Genomic DNA, 9,209 nt, shown 5'->3' on the forward strand with positions numbered 1-9,209 from the left:
GGAGGGTTTGTGCTTCCAAGCCCAAAACCCAGTAATTTCTCCATAAAAAGCCTAAAAATTTAATTCTCAGTACCCCTGAATAGAGGGAAAGCTGATGCCTGTGCTCCCCAACTATGTGACACCACTGCAGCTTCCACTGACATTTTTCTTCTTTTACAGGGAATAAATAGAAGTTTATGCATGAAGAAACTTATGAATAAATCATAAAACCCCATTCTGCTCAGTGCCAGGTATGTTTGTGATTATGGGATGCCATTATGTAACTGGGTTTTCCTAATCACAAACACGATATTCTCGGAGCACGAAACTGGGACATTCTGCACCACATCCTTTGAGTCCTGTTACAGCACTGGAGCCTCTGGACATGTGCAGAGCAGCAAAATCCTCCAGCAAGAGACATCCTGCTTTGAGCTGGGAAGGAAATGCTTTCTGTTGCCCCTTCAATGGAGTCATCTTATTCAAAGCACTGCTGGAGCACAAACGTATAAGTAAAAACTCCATCCTTGTTGATACAGTATATCACAGAGTCGCAGAATATGCTGAGTTGGAAGGGACCCACAATGACCAAATCCAGCTCTCAGACCTGCATAATTGCTTTTCACAGAGCAGGTGAGTTATTATCCCAGATCCTCAACTTCCAACCCTACAGGGTTCTATGGTCTAACATGCCTGGGGCCCCTTCAAAACCAAATTTTTATCAACTCATGTGTTTGAGGATGAAGAGTTACAATTTTGTTTTCCCCAGCTATCCCTTCCCTCAGCCACAAGCCCATCACGCTGCCACAATCACAAATAACTTCCAGGCTGGCACAAACCAGCTCTCCCGATATTCCTGTAATTATCCCTAGGAAGGCAACTGTGTTTACTTTTTCCTTTACATGGGTGTCTGTGTATCCACTGCTAAGAAACCTTCAGCTGTGTTGGGGGCTGGAACTAGATGGTCTCTGACAATCCAAAACATCGTATGATTCCATGATTTCAGAGGGACTGAAACACAGCAGACAACTCCTGCCTAGCCAAGTGGGATTGAGTTACTGTGAATTATGGACAGGAAAAATTCCAGCTTACCAAGGAACAACCAGAACACCTGCAGCAAGGTCCCTACTGCCCACAGCACCCTCTCCTCAAAAGAGCCAGGGAGCACCAGGAAGCAGCACCCACCTGCTCTCAGCCAGGAGGGAATTTGGCCACACATTATCAGAGTGAATAGGAGGTGTGGGCATAAAATAAGGCCAGAGAGTGCTCACTGAGGTGTGGAGATTAAAAAAACTACTTGGAAGGACCCCATGCTGCTGGGAAGCAATGGGCTTTCCTTCTGGTCCCTTTTGGAAAACACAGTTTAGGACTCCAGGGAGGCAGCAACATATCCTAATGATCCCTCAGCCAGCTCCTTTTCAGGGTGAGCCTGGCTGAACACCATAAAACTGCAAAGGAAACCCAGAGTGACAAACAATTTTAGGAACCTGAAAAGCCCAGTTCCTCTGAATTTCATGAGAAGTGCGATTTTAAATCCTCCGACCTGTCTGTCTGAGGGGAAGTGGGCAATAAATAGCAGCCGGGTTGTTATCAAGAGGATGTGAGCTATTTATAAAAAATTCTTGGGCTTTTTGAACTCTGTTTAGAGAGGCAATATCCTTCGCTTGGGTAATTGAGGGACTAAAACGCTAAAGCAAACAAGATTACTCAGCCACCTTGGGAAAGTCTAGTGCTTACTTGTGTGCTTCTGAATTTTTGAGCATATTTAAACAGCTGAGTTATTGTTCCCCAAATCCAGAGGGGAGCAGGAAGAGGGCCTTGAGATCACGGCATATACAGGGACACACCAACCAAAGACTGCTCTTGGCACACAGGGATCCAACTGTCACTACTCAGAGATCCCAACAGCTGATGGCCACATCCCTTCATTCAATGAAAAGTCCAGGCTGGACAGGGCTTGGAGAAACCTGGTCTAGTGGAAGGTGTTCCTGCCCATGGCAGGGAGTTTGGAAATGGATGATCTTGAAGGTCCCTTTCAACCCAAACCATTCTGTGTTCTGTGATTAATCAAAATTACTTTACATTAATTAAATGCCTCATCCGAAAAAGGAGTTTCTGTGTACCTCATAACATTCCCAGCAGGACTAACCCATCTCTAGCTCTGAGGCAAAGCACAGGTACCAACTCATGCCCAGTGCAACAACAGAAAGGGGGGAGGTTTTGGTGGGATGTCAAGGGCAAAAGGGTAACAGGCCCTTCGTGTAAGGTAGGATGCCCCCCACAACACAAAGACCCATACAAAGCAGCAAAGACCACCTTGCTCATGAAAGGCTCACGTCTGAAAAATAACTGCTTTTAAATAAGTTGGGAAACTCTTCCACCTTTGTTGGGACAACCAGCACATGGACATGCACCCAACTTTCAGAGAGTCAGGGCTGAGAGCCCATGGTGCAGCACCAAGAGCCAGGATGGGGCACAGCCACCCTAGGAAGGGCAGTCCAATGCCCAGATCACATTGGCCACGGTGCCTGATCCTCCCAGCACGACATGAATGACCATAAGTAACAAATTTAGGGTCATTCCACTAGAGAGCTTTGAGCACAACCCTCAGAGCTGCTCCCATTCATGAGGGCCTGACCCTCTTCCATGCAAAGCAACAACTGACACACACCAGGGAAACATCCCTCCCACCCATCCTCGCTGTCCCATGGTCCACATGTCAGGATGTGGCACCAAATGGAGCCCTCAAGGCTTTCCACTGGCTGCTTTTTTATTTTTCTGAGCTCAGCCATCAGGCAGACAACGTTGCTCCTGTGTGGGAACCACACACAAAGTGTCCTGACAAAATGATGGCATCGTCTAAAGTACACAAACACGCTCAAAAGAAGGAAAACCATGAAATTAAGGATAACAAACAACAAAGAGAAACTCATACACAGAATCTGTTAGTGTTTATGAGTCACTAAAGCCTTCCTGTCTCCTCTTATAAATTGTGGGAATCCGTTGTGGTCCATCCTCTCCTTGAAACCACGGAGGTGCTATTTTCCTCGCAGCCCAGCACCGGGGGCAGGGGCAGCCGCTGCACAAATGAAAGATTTTTTTTTCCTTTTGCCTTTTTATTTTTTTTCTTCAAAGTAGGAAACCAAATCTGAGGAGCAAATGCTGCAAGGCGTGTAAACAGAGGCGACTGCAGAAGCCTTGACGATGAGATCATCGAGCGCCTTGGCCCAGTGCTGCTTTCCGACAGCAAAGGGCTTAACAATGGAATGGATGGGAAATGCCAGGAAAAGTTAAAGAGCTTTGGATACGAGGTCTTTGTAAAAGCTCATTCTTTATTATTAACAAACAGCTTCTCCCCATCCTTCTTCCGTTCTTCCCTCAGCAAATGAGGATTTTCCTTCTTAAATCTATGTTTTTTAATCTTAGCATTTGTAATCTCTTCCAGCATGTCTATCCTGCTCCAAACTCAGACTGGCCCACCATGCCAGGATCCTGGGATGCCAACCGTTGCATCACACCTTCATGACCACCAGCATCTATTGGAAGGTGCCCCTGTCCATGGCAGGGGTTTGAAACTGGAGGATCTTTAAGATCCCTTCCAATGCAAACCATTCTGTGATTCTATGATCACCCCAAGTTGTGCTCTGACTTCAGAGCTGAGGTTTCCCACCAGGTTGATGGAGGTTTGCAAGAGTCCCACTGTCAGGCAGGGCAGGTGCTCAAGCACCCAGGTGCTCCCAGGAGGAAAGATCATCATACCTTGGTCAGACAGTCTGCGCAAACGCCTTCTGTATCCCGAGGGAAGGATGCTCAGCCTGGGCTTCCTGGCTGAAACTGGAATGCACTAACTGGAACCAGGAACAGAGAGCTTTTGGGGATTTTTATGTGAAAACCTCACACAACAGCATCCCAGATGGCTTTAAGAGAAGCCACCCAGGCTCACTCAGACCAGGGCCAGCCTTGAGCCGCTCATCCAAGCGGCAAGCAAAACACTGGCTAAACACATGGGCACATTTAGGGACTCTCAGCACCAGCTTTACATGGAGATAAAAAATAAAAACAGGATTGTAAGGTTAGGAATAAATTCTCCTGTGGGAGAGTGGTGAGGCCCTGGCACAGGTTGTCCCAGAGAAGCTGTGGCTGCCCCATCCCTGGAAGTGTTCAAGGCCAGGTTGGATGGCGCTTGGAGCAACCTGGGATAAGGTGTTGGGAATAGGAGTGCTCAGCAGCACACCTCCACTAACATTTCTGCTCAGTGCACATGATCCCTTCTGTCAGCTCAGAAAACACTTTTCCTGCTCCCTCCATATTCCTTGGTTTCCATACCACAGGCACTGGAAATCAAATTATTATAACAATGATTATGCTACAACAAAAAGGCTACCCCCAAAATTACATCCCTTGGAAGAAACGGGGGAGTTAAAAACCCTGAAATGGCAGCTGCAAGTGTTATAATGTTATGTTTGCACTAGAGGACATGTCTCAGCAGCCCCTTTCAGCATCAATAACATCTCCCTGCCAGAGCAGCCCCAGGCCCAGGGACAGGCAGGGACCCTGTTGCCAACAAGGCTAAAAACACCAACAAAAATAATTCAGAACTAAAAATCTGGGAGATGGAGTGGAACCAAGAAGGATTTTACAGCTGTTTTGTACCACTGCAAGTGGCTGCAAAAAAAGCAGAGCACCTTGTCTGGACAGACATCACTGGGGACCCTCACCCAAGCTGTTGAGTTTGCGCTGCTTATCCCATCCTTAAGCCAGCACGAAATCCTGGCCATGCCTGGAGGATGTGCTGGCCCAACAAAACTCATTCCCAAGTCCCAGAATCACAAAAAACCCAGCAGAAACACACTGGCGTGGGACTCCTGGGATCTGCTGGTGTCCCAAAGTCTCTCTCACACGCAACATCAGAAACATCTTCATGTCTGCACCTTCAGAGCATGTGGCAGGCACTGGAAAGGCAGTGCTGACAGAGACCATGAATAAAACAATAGGTATCACTCATCACCCCCAGGGCTTCCTCATGCCAGGACCCCATTTCCCTGGAAAACAAAGAACAATTCCCTGCACCATGGATTGATGGGTCCTGGGTTTGGTCCCCAGTATGAACACACAATTTCTTCTTTTACATTTCTGCCTGATGACTTTCATGACAAGCCTAATAAAAGCTGAGACAAATAACCCAAAACACACAAAAATGTGATACTGTTTCCTATTAACATCCAAAGCACTTCAGTGACTATAGGAAGGAACTGCATTAAAAGATTAGAACCAATTAAAAAAAATCAACCATGTATGGAAAATATATATAAGTGTAAAAGGGGATTATATATATATGAATATATATGTGGTAGGATAATGTGGTGCTGCCAGGGCTGCTCCATGTGGGCATCCCCATGACTGGCAGCTGGATGCTGCAGCTTCAGCCCCAGCCAGCTCAGCGTATCCAAGATCTACCCCTGCCTTTGAAGCCACCACAACTGGAAAGGCATAAGGTCCCCATGATAGGGCCTGAGGCTGTCCCTCCCCATTCTGGGGTGCCAACAAGATATTGGGCAGTGAGGGCAGTGATGGTGAGATGGGCCCTCCCACCACAGCTTTGCACATCCCATTGGAACTTCTGCAGCTCATCCTCTCCTGCCCCATGGCCAGGGACATTGTCCTTTTCTGACCCACAGCCTGTCACTGGGACCCATCAGAGAGGTCATTTTTCAGGAGCAGCTGCCCAGGGCTTTGGCACCACCCCATCAGCAAGAGGTAACAGCTGTAACCCTCCCCGCACCAACACAGAGCAGCAGCGTGGCCTTGAGGGGAAGGAGTTGTCCCCATACCCATTCTGGGCCAGCCCTTGCTGAAAAATAACCCTGGTGCTGTGAGGTAGAGCGGGGCCACGATGGGGTGAAAGCCATCTGGCCTCAGCAGAGCAGAAAGGATGTTCTGGAGAGGTTTTTCTTGGCAGGAGCAATGGGGCTCTCGCTTCCTGCCCAGCAGGAGGACATCCCCCCCAGGGACCCTGAGGCTGCGGGGACAGCACATCCCATTCATGTCCTGACTCTCGGCCTCACTCAACTCCAGCCCAGCCAGAGAACAGGCTCTACCCTCCAGCTGCATGGCTGTGCTGTCCAAAAAAACAAAAACCCAAAAAACTACCAAAAACTACAACAAAACATCCCTACTGTAACGGGAACACAAACAGCACGCATGCTTTAAACCAGGAGTGCTCTTCTCTTCCTCCTCCAATATATTGGTGATCTACCTACAGGTCTTGTAAGCTTTTTGTTACCAAATGACCCTGATGGCTGCAGGAAAACAGGCATCAGAATTTAAATTGTGGTCTATACATGAACAGCTTCCTACAGAAATGGGAACAGCTCTTCCAGGAGCTGATAGTGGACTGAAAACAACCTTTTCCAACCCTGACTGTGCCAAGCAGCTGGAAGAAAGAAATACTGGCAGGAACAGAAAAATGTTTCCCTGTATTTTCCTAGGCCGGCTGCCATGGCAGAGCCCAGCACAGGGGCACAGTGAGCCCCCAGGTGTTCACAGTGGTCAGGGGTAAATGTTCAAGACATCTTGCTGCAAAGAGCAGCCACCGGCCAAGCCAGGACAACCGGAGCTGGGCAAGTGGAAACTGGCTCCTGCTTTGCAATGCAGAATCCAGTAGCTCAACTTGAAACCACTTCCTCTACCTCCCAACAATGCACAGAGGAATTTCCACAAATCCCAAAGCTGGCCTGACTTCCATTTCTAAACTTGGAAAAAGAAATACCAGGACATTCCTTTGTTGTTCCAGCTCACTCACTGTTTGATCTGGGGTTTTTGCTCCAGCTGAGTCAATTAAAGAATTCCAATTTCCCCTGGAAAAGAAAGCACGAACTGGTAACAAACAATGCATTTTCTTTTTTTATTTTTAACTAATTGTTTTGAGTTGAAATAAAACTGCTTAAATAGCCTTTTAGCCAGAGAGGTGAGCATGACAGAGACATTTCCAACTACATTCCAGCCCTCTGGAAGGAAGCGGTCCAGTGCTGCATTTCTTGAGCACAGCTATTTGGGATCACAGAAGCAGCTTGAAATAAAAACATCCCCATCCCAAAACCACAGCCAGTCCCCACCACTGCCAGCACAGTCTAACAGTGCTTCACCAGCTGCCAGGGCAGAAAATCCTTAGCACTTGTACACTTCTTGGAAACATTTCTGTTCTTCTTTTCTATATATTTTTCTACATTTATAAAAAAAATTCTTTTTTATTTTATTCACTTGTATTTTCAGTGAATTTGCCTTTTCCACATGTACTACCACCCATCCTGATTCCTGCTGCATGGGCATGGGTCTTCCCTTGCTGTTCCCCAAGACTCCCCTATCTCCCTGCCCAACTCTCTGCCTGTTGGTGGATTCCCTCTCACATCCCTGTCCACATTCTCTACCCTTTGATCCCCAAGTAAAATCCCCTTCCTCACAGTTCTTCTGCCTGTGTGCAGTGTCCAGGCTGTCCCCTGTCCTGTAGTGGAACACCCAGCACAGGGACAGCCACCTCTACCATGTGTGTCTGTGACCATGTGCCACAGAAGTTATGGGCACCAGCAGAAGGAGCTGAAGTGAAACCAGTGGCACCCAGCAAAGTGAGGGACACAGGAGTCCCAGGTGATGTGCTCAAACAGGGTCAGATCCCACACAGCCCCACTGTTTGTCCCCTCCACTGTCTCCAGTGGTGTTTGGATGGAAAATACCATTTTCCATCCAAACACTTGAACTTAAAAGGATCTGTCAGTATAAATCACTGCACTGAAAAACAAGACACAGGCTCCAGGGTGAAGCTGTATCCTGCAGGATGCTCCAGGAATTCCTGATGGCCACTAGAGAACATCGAGGGAGTTTAAGCAGCACCAACAGTCACATCCGGGTGCCAAAGCTGAGCAGGGATAAACATCTAAAGTGTTCCGAAAAACATACCGATATGGCAATGGGGGCATGGATTAGTGGTGGCCTTACCAGTGCTGGGGAAACAGTTGACTCATGATGTCAGAGGGCTCTTCCAGCCTAAATAATTCCATGATTCTACCTTGAAGTGCAGAGAGTGGAGCTGCTAATTACAAACCCTTCCACCAAAAATAATCCCAGCAGCCTCCTAACCACAAACAAACTGCAAAGCTGGTGGGGCAACTCTTGCCTCAAGTGCAAGGAAACATCTATTCTTCTGCCAGGAAGAACAAGAGACGCAAACCTTGAACTCAAGGAGGAAGGACCAGGTTCCTGTTGTTCAGCTGCAGGAATTAATCGCATATGTAGTGAGAGAGACCAAACTGGGAAACACACACGTGCTGGCCATGGAAAGCCAGTACAGAGCTGGTGTCACTGGCTGGGATTAGCAGAACAGCAGCAGGGACAGGCAGCAACTCCATCCCCTCCATCACCAAGCAGAGCTGGTGGCTGCAGACCATGCTATGGCCCAAACCCATCTGTGGGCTGGATTGAGCCTCCAATCAAGGATCCAGTGTGGACAACAGACCATCGTGTTCCTGGCAGGCTGAAGCACCAGTAAACTATAAGGGAGATGTTGGGCATCATTAGGGAAATTTCCTTCTCATGCTACAACAAAAGCAAAGCTCAGACCTCTGTCTTTTGCTCTTTTTTGGTTTTTTTTTTGTTTGTTTTTTTGGTTTGTTTTTTGGGGGTTTTTTGTTTGGTTTTTTTTTCAGTCCTATCTTATCATCCAAGAGCTCATTAGCAAGGAATTCCTCATGCTGTTTATTTTCCATTTGTCCATATGTTCCCCACAAGCTCAGCCTCATCTCTGTTTTAAGTTTATACTTAGCAGCAGTAATTGGAAGGGATGAACAAAGGCATGAAGGAAGGCAATACACGCACAAACAAACTGCCCAGATGTTTTGAATTCCTGCATTTCCCCAAGAAGCAGGATCCTTAATGTTTTGATCATATCATTACAGCACAGATCTGCAGTCCGGAGTACAACTGGCTCCTCTCCTGACTCCCATCCAGAGACAAGAATTCAAGCCACCACAAGAGACCCAAATCTGCTCATACCACAACCGAAAGCGAAAACCTGGGATGTGCCTGTTCAGCACCAATGCCTGCAGGAGGTCCCAGGGATGGATTCAGCTTTACACTCCGAAAATGCAGGACAAAGGCAAACTCCCCCATTCATACACCTGCTCCTAAAGAAGGTCAAGAGTTCACCTGACTCCTTAAGTGTCTGATGAACTTTCTTTCCC

Source organism: Pithys albifrons, chromosome 15, assembly GCF_047495875.1.
Source record: "Pithys albifrons albifrons isolate INPA30051 chromosome 15, PitAlb_v1, whole genome shotgun sequence".
In the NCBI taxonomy this organism is placed as follows: domain Eukaryota; kingdom Metazoa; phylum Chordata; class Aves; order Passeriformes; family Thamnophilidae; genus Pithys; species Pithys albifrons.